We start from the raw sequence: 9,942 nt of genomic DNA, 5'->3' as shown, positions 1-9,942 counted from the left end.
CTAATTGAAAAAAGACTTATAAACTAGTTTATTAATTTAAATGAGACATTAAAATCAGATCATGAGATTATTCAATTTGATATTAAACTGAGTGAAAAATAAATGAGTGAAAACTCTCTTCTCTCTAATCAGTATAACTTTGAAAAAGCTGATTGAAAAGTAGTTGAAGAAAGTATAAAACTGTTAAAATCTGAAAAATAGAGTGAGCTATATTGAAATCTCAGTAAAGATATCTCAAAGGAAATGCTTAAGAATAGAGTAAAGCTTATTATATCTATTATTCTAATAAGTATTATAGATAATATTTCAAAGAAAAGATCTTCTGAGTATTTCAAATCTTGATGAAATGAGAATATCATATCTAAAAGAAAACAATTAGCTTCTGCTAGAAGAGATTGAAAGAATGATATAATATCTGATAAAGAGTTCAAAGCTGTCAGAAATGAATATTTTTCAGATATTAAAGCAGTTAAAACAGACTGCTGAAACAAATTTCTTAAAGAAGTATAAGAAAAAGAAGTTTTTAAAGCTTTTAACTATACTAAAACAAGAAGTGTAGTAAAAGTTCCAGTCTTAGAATATAAGTTTCAGAATGAATAATATACAGTAAATTCTTTTGAGAAAAAATGTTAAGCTTTTGTAAGAATTCTCTTTTAAAACATATGAGACTTAGATTCAGAGAAAGACAATATATCATTTTATAACTATATTGATGAAAATCACTGAGAATAATCTGAACTTGTATAAGATGAATTAGAGTCAGCTATCTTCTCAAGTTCAATTAAAACTGCTACAGAGTCTGATTCAATCAATCAATTAATTATTTAAAATACATATTTCTACTTAACGAATGAATATTTTGAGCTTTATTTTAATCTCTTGAAAAATAAGTATTATTCTGAATGCTGAAGAGAAGTCACTGAAGTGATTCTTATAAAATCTAATAGAAAAGCTTCAGTTTCTAAGTCATATAGAGTAATATCTTCATTAAACTGTCTAGAAAAGATTTTAGAAAAGATAATAGTTACTCAACTATTTATTATAAGCTCTATTAATGATTCTCTTCTATTTAGTGAATAAATCAGAGATAGAAAACAATGCTCTGTAATTAACACTATTCTCTCAGTTATTCATAATATTCAAATAGCAAAGCATGAAGATCTGATCTCAACTGCAGTTTTTATTAATATAAAAGATACATTTAATCATGTTTCAAAGACAAAGTTAATTCAGACTTTGAAGATGTTAAAACTGTCACTTTCTCTAATAAAATAAGTTAACTGTTTTATATCTAAAAGAATCATATAACTATTCTTTGATAAAATGAAATATGACAAGACTGAGATAAAAATAGAAGTACTGTAAGAATCATCAATCTCACTCATTTTATTTGTAATATACACTGAATATCTATTCAAGAATAGAGACATGAAAATAGTGAGATCTTCAAGTTATGTGAATGATATTATTCTAGTCTATAGTTTAAAAATAATCAAAGAGATTTTAGAAGTGATTGCAAAAGCAGTAAACAAAATTTTATTAAAGTAGATGTAGATTAAATTTAATTTGATATGAATAAAACTGAGTTAATTCATTTCTTTTTCAGATTCAATGAAAAAGAACTATCTCTAACTCTTTTAAATAGAGAGATTAAATTCAGTGTAAATATCAAAGAATTAGAAGTATGATTAAACTTCAAGTTGAATTTTAAATATCACATTCAACAAAGAACTATCAAGGCAGAATGACTATTGAATAACATAATCAGACTATAAAATACAGAGAGAGATCTATTCTTCCAGGCTATAAAACAGTTATATATAGCCTGTATTACCTCAGTAGCTGATTATGAAGTTCAAGTTTAATAGAATAAACAAGGAAATTTAACTGAACTCTTTCAAAGTCTGTAAAACAGAGCTTTGAGAAGAATTCTGAGAGTATTCAAATCATCTTCTATTGAAGCAATGAAAATTGAAGCTTCAATTTCTTCTTCTGCTATTAGATTTGAAAAGGCCTGTATTAACTATACTCTGAGAGTTACAAAGATGAGCTTAAATCATATAATCAGAGAAAAAGTCTCTTCTTCATTTTCATCAATTAACTCTGAATGTGAACTGAATTGAAATAGATTTCTTGATTAAAATGAAAATAATTCTTCAAAGAAAATGTCTTCTCAACTGTACAGACTATACTCACTGATTAAAAATCAATTTTCTTCTTTAAATATTGAAAAAGTTGATTATGAGAAGATATCTCTCTGAAAAGAAAAGCTTGAATCTCTTATAGACTTATAAATAAGTGAACTATCTAAGAAGAAAGAATATGAACATCATTTGAAGAGAATTTCTACAATTAATATAAAAGACTCTATTCTGATTTATTCAGATAGCTCAAAAAATGAGAATTTGAATAGATTAGACACAGGCATTGCTTATACTTAAGAGAATATTAATTCTTTCTCAGATTTCTGAAATTTAGGCTGTGAATCTGAAGTCTTTGACACTGAACTGTTTATAATAGTGAAAGCTTTCAAACTTATTGAAATAAAATCTCATAAAAGAGAAAATAGTTTGAAAGAGATATGAATATTCTCTGATAGTCAAGCTGCTTTAAAAAGACTTAGAAATAGTCACATTCATAATAATCAAATGAATCTTGAACTGATCATAAACTCTGTTTTAAAAATTCAAAAGAGAAGAATATCAAAGCTGATAATTCATCTGCACTGAGTTCCTGCTTATATGAATATTCATGACAATGAATTGACTGATTCAGCTGTAAAAAAGAGTTCAGAATTAAGCAGATCTATTTAAAAAATTGTGTTCTGATCTTTTATAAAGAGAAAAATAAAAGAATCTTGTTTAGATAAGTGAAATGAAAGCTGGCAGAAACAAAAGAAGAGTATACATTATTCAAGATTGAAAATAAAATCTAAGTGAAAATCTTGTTTAATTAAATATGAAAAGAAAATATTCTCATCTATAATACAGCTGAAACAAGAATATGACTATTTCAAATCTTATATATAAAGATTTGATGATAGATTTGATTCAATAGAATGCTCATTCTGCAATATAAATGAGAATTCTGAGTATATTGTAATACACTGTCCATTATACAATAGTCTCAGAGTCAGATTAAAAGAGAAGTACAATCTAAATTAATTAAATATAAGATTCTTATTCTCAACTGAGACAAGAACTAAATACTTAATAGACTTTCTATCAGAAACTCAAGCAGCTATAAGAAAATGACTAAATTCAGAAATATCTGAATATGAAGAGAAGAAAATCAATCAGATATAATCTATTAAAACAGCTATATACTATCTTTTAATAATTTGTTTTATTACAGTCTCTCTTTACTTTATATTTTTCTTTCAATTCTTTTCTATCTATCTTTTTAATATGTCTATATTTAAGACTGTGTTCTCTTTTCTTTTGTCATGATATTGTCAAATGATTTCAAAGTATCAGAAGATGTTAAAATACTGTAATTTGTAAACAGTTTTTATATTCTGAGCTGGAATTTTCTGATTTTACATATCTGAAATTGGTGAGTGTATAATAGTTAACTTTACAGATATAGAAAAAACCCTGAGAACTTTTAGTTCTCAGATAGATATCATAGTCTCTGACTGTATACATCTATAATTGAAGAATAATAATAATAATAATAATAACTTTTTGATAACACTTAAATGAGATTTAAAGTTATTTAAAGCAATGAAAATAATTTACATTAAGAAGTGAAAATCACGATCTCATTTGAAAAATGTAATAAGAGTAGACAGTAAGTCTCACTGAAACAGTATGAAACTACTATATAATTTTAAAATCATGTAATGAGATCAGTTGAATTGATAATAAGACTATTAAATATTCTAATTCTGATCTCAGACACAGTCACACGGTCAGTCTATCTGCAACTAAATTTTTATTTAAAATGTGAATCTGAGATCTTTAATATTTGAAATAAAGTAATTTGAAATTAATATAATGAATACAAATCATAATCAGAAGTAATGCTTTTAGATAATATAATAAGTGTAAAGTTTAATTCTGATCTCAGACACAGTTATACAGTCAGTCTACTGATTACTACATCTACTCTAGTCACGTGCCACCTCAATCTATTTAGTGTAACTCGGAGTGAAATGATGAATTCACAGTGCAATCACTGTAAATTGACTGTAGAATAGTTAAAGATTGTATTAATAAATCTAGACTGATCATGTGACCGTGTCTGAGACCAGAATCAAACTTTACAGTTGTTACATTGTCTAAAAGTATTACTTCTAGTCATGATTTGTATTCATCACATTGATCTCAAATCATGTTATTTCAAATATTAAAGATCTCAGATTCACTTTTCAAATAAAAATCTAGTCTTAAATAAAGAATATGTTTGAATTCTTAGTCATATTTTCATTCTGATCTCATTATTGAGAATAATATTAAATGAGATTATAAAATCATTTCTCACTTACATAATATCATAATATAGTACTTCTTTGTTGAAAATTTAATAGAGAGTGTTATCAAATATTATTCCTTTTCTAAACACAGATTATAATTTATATAATTTTAATTATGAAAAAAATATAAAGTACAAAAAAAATAAAAATTAAAAAATAAAACAAAAACAAGAAAAAATTACAATAAAAAAAAAATAAAAGAAAAAGAAAAAAAAAAATAAAAGAAAAAGAAAAAAATAAAAAATAAAAACAAAAAAAAATAAAAAATAAAATCAAAAAAAATCAAAATTACAGAGTCATAGTACTTTTAAAATACTTACTTCTCAGAGTCTTTATAATATTTATTATCAACTGTGTATCTCTCACAGTGAGAGTAACACAGCTGTGATAAGCTATTATCTTAATATTATCTAATAAATTATAAGAGGTCTACACTGAATAGATCAGTATTATATTGATAGATCTTATTTAACAAAGATAAAAACATTAAAGAAGAAAAGAAAGAGAAAGTGTGAGAATCAGCAATTGAGATGAATATTTATACATGTATGTGATGATGTACGCGGTGGAGCTTCAGAGTGAAAGAATATACACACATTTATAGCAGCTGAGAATTGATGATCAGAAATGGCTGAGAATCAGAGCATATGTTACACGCGTTCATAGCAGCCGAGGATTGACAATCAGAAATGGCTGAGAATCAGAGTGTATATTACGCGCGTTCATAGCGGCTGAGGATTAGTGATTGAGAATGGGTGAGAATCAGAGTGTACATATTTGAGAGTGAAATGAAAGAATCTATGAAGTGTAATAGAATAGTCTATATAATTGATCAGACACAGCCTGTCACATTAGCCTCTCTCTTTCAGAAGTAGTTCTCATCAGTCAAGAGCTGCTGTTTCAGATAATATGAAACTCAGAGTTCAGATCAGTTGATTATAGTCAATTCATTTCATAAGATATTACTGACTGCAGCTGTGAAATCTCTTATCAAGAATATTCTTAATCTCTCACTCAAGCTCATTATCTTCTTCTATAATGTCTGGTGACTGTCAGTCAGAAGTCAGCTGAGATAGGAACAGATCAGTGACAGTACAGTGAAGCAAGCTTGTATGAAATATATTATGAATCTCTGATGATGTATCAAGATAGTAGTTATAGCTATCTAGAACTTCTATCACTTTATATCTAATATGACAGTAATCTAGTATACAAGATAAATATGTGATTTATATATTCTTAAGATTCAATCATATCAGATCTTCTATCTTATATTGTTCAGTAAGATCTCAGTGAATATTGATTTAATTCTCTTAATCTTGTTTCACAGTTATCATGAAAATCTCTACTTAATCACAGATATCTCAGAGCTTTATTACTATATTATCAGCAATCTGAATCAGACTGTGAGAGTTCAGTGTGAACTGTGTAATCTCTAGAAGATTCAACACTTTCATATAATAACTATGTGTAAGAAAGAACAGACTTATATCTGTTAAATCAGTATCTTGACTGTTGATAGTGATCTCTGTGTGTAGAAGAAGATTATATTCATTATCTTATAAGTGATTACAGAACTTATAAAGATAATTCTTTATAGTTTGAATTATCTGTTCTGATGCATTATCAGTCTCAGAGTAATAGACAGTTAACAGACAGTATATAATCTTAAGAACTTGACAGATTCTTATTCAGAGAGTGCTCATGAATTGACAGTCTCAATCTGATACTATAAATCTCAGCAATTCATACATCTGATAGAATGAGCTCTGTAGAAAAGCTTCAGTGACTTGTTCAGCATTTATCTTGTTACAAGATTTCAATATTATATCTTTACAATTAATTCACAATAATCAGAATGTTTCTACAACTCTTACTCTCAGATAGATTGACAGTGAAGTCAATTACTACATCTTATCAGATTCTATTAGAAATATTAAGTGATTTCAGTAGATCTTTTCTACAGTTCTTTCATGAGATAATAGAAGAACAGCAGTTGCAGTTTCAGACAAAGTGTCTGATACTGTTTAATATCTCAGATTAATAGAACTCTCAGAAGATTATTCTATACAGTTGTTCACAGCCTGAATAATCAGTTATATATATATTATGTATCTCTTGTATTATCTGAGTGTATAAGAGTTCAGAGTGAGAGACTCAGTGTCATTCACAGAATTGTAGAGCATTATTATTATCAATTGAATATTCTGAGATATCAGTTCTTATACATAGTTCTGAGGAGAATCAGAGTGCTTCTTAATATACTGTTTCAGTGAGAGTCTGAAGAAGTTCATCAGTCTGAGCTGCTATATACCACAGTTCATTCAGTATAGAAGAAGTGAAGATCTTAATATCAGTATCAGTTTGAAGAGAGAGTGTTCTAATCAGAGAAGTATGTATAGTGTCATGAGTTGTTCTATCTTGATTAATCAATATCTTCAGATCTAAGAGCTGATGTTCTCAGTTCATTCAGTGTGTATCTGTCACATCAGACAGTATATCTTGTTCTCATTATAAGAGAGTGTCTGTCATCAAGTTCTGACTGCTGAGGTGATAGTGTATTATAAAATGAAAGCGGCTTAGAAACTCAGATCATCATATCTATCATTCAGTGAGTTTATAGATAGTTATGAAGTATTTGAGATTCTTATAATCTGTGATTATCTCAAATTCAGAGACACTTCAGAGTTCAGAGTTTTATTCTTTTAAACAGCATATAATTATGAGAAGTTTCTTATTATAGATCTCATAATTGCATTCAGCAGAACTCAGTTTCTTAGATATAAAGATATATAATTATAGAATATCTTCATTATTATATTATAATATCACTTCTTCTGTCACATAGTCAGAAGAATCAGCCTCAACAACTATCTTATAATCAGAATTGAATATTATCAGCAGAGAAGTATTAATGAACATCTTCTTCATCTGTGTAAATGCAGCTTCAGTATTCACTGATAATTGAAATACTGAGTCTTTCTTAGTGAGATCTGTAAGTTATCTCACAATATCTGAGAAGTTTCATATAAATCACTGATAGAAGTTAGCAAATCTGATGAAGCTTTATACATCTTTCACAGTGTACGAGACCTCTCATTCAAGAATAGCAGAGACCTTCTCAGAATTCATTCAGATTTTCTTACCAGCTTCTATAATGAAACCTAAATACTTAGTACTCTTGACTTCAAAATCACACTTATTAATATCAATTGATAGTTTTACTTCTTATAGTTATTGTAATACTCTTTGCACATGCTCTTGATATTTCTTTCTGAATTCATCAGTGAAGATGAGAATGTTATCTAGATAAGCAGATACAAATTTATTAAGAAAGTCTCAGAGTGCTCAGTTGATATACTTCTGAAATATGCTGAGAGCATTGATCAGTTCAAAGAGTGTGACTACTTATTCAAAGAGATCATATCATGTTCAGAATGCTGTAAGCCACTCATCTTCTTCAGTAATATGAATCTTATGAAATGTGATGATGACATCTAACTTTGTAAATCATTGAGCTTATTCAATACAAGTTAGTATTTCATTGATAAGAGATAAAGAATAACAGTCTTTCTTTATTAATCTGTTCAATTCTCAATAATTCACACAGAACTGAAGTTCTTCACCTGGTTTCTTTGCAAAGAAAATAGAGGCTGTGGCAGAAGAGTTACTAACATGTATGAATCTCTTATTCAACAGATCATTGAGTGTCTTTTAAAGAAGAAGAAGTTCATCTCAAAACATATTATAAAGAGAGTCTCATAACAGTTCAGAGTTCTTATCATTCTTTTTCTCTAACTTGATACTGTGATTCACTTCAGAACCTTGTAAGAGAAGTATATTTATAATATTATCTTATCAGAAGACATCTAGATATTCATGATATTATAAAGAGAGTTTTGTATAAAAATCTGTTATTATAACACAGAATAACTTTTCTGGAGCCTTTTTGATATAAGTCAGACTGATAGAATAGATTGACATATGATTCTGCTGTCAGTGAACTTGTCAGTGACTCTGTCAGTGATTTTGATAATGACTTCTTTTTCAGAGTATTTCATACATATTGACAGAGATCTGTGTCAGGTTCATAATCTTGTTAATATCATCTTTGTGAACTCTATCATTGTTAGATAATATCAAGCTTCTGTTTCAAGCATTTAACAAGATATCTTGTTCAGATAGCTAAACAAGTTCTAATATAAGATTATAATCAAGATTATTAACTTCATATGCATAGACATCTTCATGTTAATGTTCTCTCATATCTATGATCAGCTTCACTATGTAACAGATACAAATGTCTTTTAAATCATCAAATTCTGCAAGAAGTCAGGGTTTTGATAGAGAAATATGCTGAAGATTATGACATCTTATAACTGAAGATTTTATCATTGCATAGTGACATAGATCACTGTCTATCATAGCTTTCATATTATACATGTTATCAATCACAGTAGATACAAGAATTGCATTCATTGTCATCTTCTCTTTAAATTATTATCATCTGATCTCTTCAAGCTTCTGTTTGTAAATTTGAACAGAAGCTAATCTTTTCCCTGTTTTATCAGAACATTCTCATAGTTATCTTTCAAATCTTTCTTTACTGCAATGTGGTTGGCACGGACAGATGCTGATCTTTCTCTCAAGTGTGAAGACACATAGATCAATTAGCAGTTGAAAGCAATGTGTTCTGATCAGTTACAGTTAATACACACTTCATATTGACATTAATCAGTGACTTCTTTGAGAGTAATCTCAGGAACTTGAAAGCCTATTCAAACAGTGGAAACTCTTGCTTGTGTATAGGCATTTGAATCTATTCAGTTCATAGTATCTGCATCATTGTTGTTCTTCAGTGTGAGTGTATAAGTGACTGAGATGTAATGTCTTCTGTCACTGTTCTATATACTCTTGAGCTTGATAAGACAGTCATTCAATGTCTGAAGCTGTGTGCAGAAGTCTTCATAAGTCTGATGTTTGTCTACACTTATAAGAATCTGTAAGAGTTTGAAAGTCAATGTCTTCTTAAGCATGCTACTCTTCATTCAATTCTCTCAAAATTGATCATCTGCTTCTAGAATCCTGGTGTTGAAATCAGGGATGAATATTGTAAGAGAAGTGTTTCTCTGTCAGACACTCTGTAATCAATCTAATGCTTTCTATTGCATAGCAGTGTCTCAGAACAGAATATCAAGATATTTGATAATATTATCAGATGTTTATAACACTGATTCACATGCTTTTATTCATGAATGAAACTTCTGTTTCACATGATTCTTCAATCATTCATTGATATATCAATCTTGATTGATTAATGAACTGATGGAATCTTTATCTACACTCAGTTTCACAAGCATTTTCATCCTTCATAATGAGTAGAGAGTGAGATCAGAAGTATTAAAATACATGAGAGTATCTAAGTATTCTTTCAGCACTTTTGTATTCAATTCTGTAGATGTTGA

Source organism: Blastomyces gilchristii (assembly GCF_000003855.2).
Source record: "Blastomyces gilchristii SLH14081 genomic scaffold supercont1.9, whole genome shotgun sequence".
Lineage (NCBI taxonomy): Eukaryota > Fungi > Ascomycota > Eurotiomycetes > Onygenales > Ajellomycetaceae > Blastomyces > Blastomyces gilchristii.
The sequence above is the reverse complement of the archived record's forward strand: the minus strand, read 5'-3'. Positions refer to the sequence as shown.